Source organism: Tachyglossus aculeatus, chromosome 26, assembly GCF_015852505.1.
Source record: "Tachyglossus aculeatus isolate mTacAcu1 chromosome 26, mTacAcu1.pri, whole genome shotgun sequence".
NCBI classification, from domain to species: Eukaryota; Metazoa; Chordata; class Mammalia; order Monotremata; family Tachyglossidae; genus Tachyglossus; species Tachyglossus aculeatus.
In genome coordinates this window covers 9,818,851-9,821,412 of record NC_052091.1, presented here as the reverse complement: position 1 = coordinate 9,821,412, position 2,562 = coordinate 9,818,851, and positions in this window count along the sequence as shown.

Here is a 2,562-nt window from a genome sequence, read left to right as displayed (position 1 = left end):
CACTGCGTTTGACCGGGAAGGGGGTGACCCTTGGTGAGACCTCAGAACATGTCCATATCTGTAATTTATTTATATTAATGTCTGTCTCCCCACCTCTAGACTGTAAGCTCATTTTGGGCAGGGAATGTGCCTGTTTACTGTTGTACTCTCTCAAGCGCTTAGTACGGTGCTCTGCCCACAGAAAGGACTCAGTAAATTTGATTGAATGAATGAATCAACCAATTGGCCTCTTGCTCAGGATTTCGGGCAACACCTTTCCTCTGAAGTCTCCAAAGCACATCCCAGACAGATGCAGCCCCCTCTCATTGGCAGTCAGGGCTCAAGTTTAGGGCTCAGGAAGGATTCCTGGGGCTACTTCTGGTCTTCAAGCCATTCATTCATTCAATCGTATTTATTGAGCGCTTACCAAGTGCAGAGCACTGTACTAAGTGCTTGGAAAGTACAATTCAGCAACAGAGACAATCCCTACCCAACAACGGGTTCACAGTCTGAAAGACAGTAAGTCAACTTACTTGGGGCCAAACTCCAATACCTAAACTCCCCTGACCAATCCAGCTAATAATAATAATAACAATAATAGAATAGAATAAAACAATAGAAGTAGTATTTATTAAATAATTATTATTTGTCAAGCACTGATTAGCTTGTATCTACCCCAGCACACCCCCCACCCCCCGACTCTGCGATATATCTCTAGCCAGAGCTGCCCGTCAGAGCTGGCTTTGAGAGAGATCCTGTGGCAGAGCAAAGGGGACCGTGGAGGAGGCCTATCCACAAAGGCAGAGGAAAATAAGCCAAGCTTGCCAAGGGGACAGGAGTTCCCCAGGTGTGTACATATCTACTATGTACAGTGCCTGGTACATAGTAAGCGCTTAACAAATACCATAAAAAGCACAGTACTAAATGCTGAGGTAGATACAAGATAAACAGGTTGGATACAGTCCCTGTCCCATATGGGACTCACAGTCTAAGTGGGAAGGAGTAGGATTTACTCCCCATTTTACAGATGAGGAAAGTGAAGCACAGAGAGAAGTGAAGTGACTTGTCCAAGGTCACACAGCAGACAGGTGTCAGGGCGGAGGTTAGAACTCAGGTATTTTGACTCCCAGGCCCGTGCTCTTTCCACTAGGCCACACTGCTTGCCAGGGGCCTATAAAGGACAATGGGACCAACTCATCTGACCTCTCCTCAACTTTCTTATTTCTCACAAGCACACTCTGGACTGTTCCCTCCTGAGAGTCCCTAAACCAATAGAAAAAAAATAGGTTGCCAACATGTCTCAATCGCCAGGGACCTGATCCCCCAGTTTATGGATTTTTCAAGCCCTCCACCTCTCTTTTTTCCCATTTGCAGGAAAATAAAGAGCAGTGGACACTCCCACCCTTCAGTTTGGCTCCACTGGACGAGGTTGGGTGGAGGAGGAATTTGAAGCTAATGACTTCAATGTGGGGGTTTGGGTTATCGGGAGGTTTCAATTCTCTGCAGGCTCTCCCTCTCCCCTACTATCCCAGGCTGGGAGACCGACCTCAACAGCTCAAATCAAGGAATCCACGCAGAAACTGCTCGATCATTTTCCAAGTGGGCCCCAGTCATCCCCAAACCAGGAGGCTGGGAGACTTGTGCCAGGAGAAGAAAGGGAAACAAGATGAGTTCTCCACCCACCCTGGGTGTTGAGTAAAACTACCTCAGCTCCCCTCTCTCACTCTGCCTCAGCCTCAGCATGGCTGAAAGCTGTCATGCCAGGCAAGAACAAGGATTCCCGCTGCCACCAGCGTAGGCTCTTGGGCTCCGCCTGTGGTTATTTCCCTATCGGGTCTGTCATCAGGGTTCAACCTAGCTGAGTTTCTCAATCCATCTGCCAAGGGACCTTCTCCGACAAAGCCCTTAATTCCTCTTCTCCCTCTGTGTCCCCCTTACACTAGGATTTGTATCCTTTATTCACCTCTCAGCCTCACAACACTTGTGTACAAATCTGTAATTGATTGATATAAATATTTATCTCCCCCCTCTACACTGTAAGGTTGTCATTGGGCTTTTTTTTTGGTATTTGTTTAGGGCTTACTGTATGCCCTGCATTATACTAAGCACTGGGGTACATAGATGCTAATCTGATCAGTTGCAGTCTCTATCCCACAGGGTTTTTTTTTACATTCTAAGGGATAGGGATGACAGAAATTGAATCACCATTTTACAGATGGGGGGAACTGAGGCCCAGAGGAGTGAAGTGACTTGCTTAAAGTCACACAACAGACAAGTGGCAGAGCTGGGTAGAACCCAGGTCCTTCTGCCTCCCAGCCCAGGGCTCTTTCCCTAGGCCCCGCTGCTCCTCTTGTGGGCAGAGAATGTATCTACCAACTCAGTTATATTGTACTCTCCCAAGTGCTCAGTACAGAGCTCTGCATCTAGTAAAGGGTCAATAAATATGATTGATTGATTGATTCATCTGCCCCTAGGAGCTCCTTCCCACTCTTCAACCTAGAGGACATTTCCTTAGTCAGCTGACGTGAGCGACCGCCGCAGAGTTGGAACCCGACCTGCCGTGAGGCACCTGGCCTCGTCACC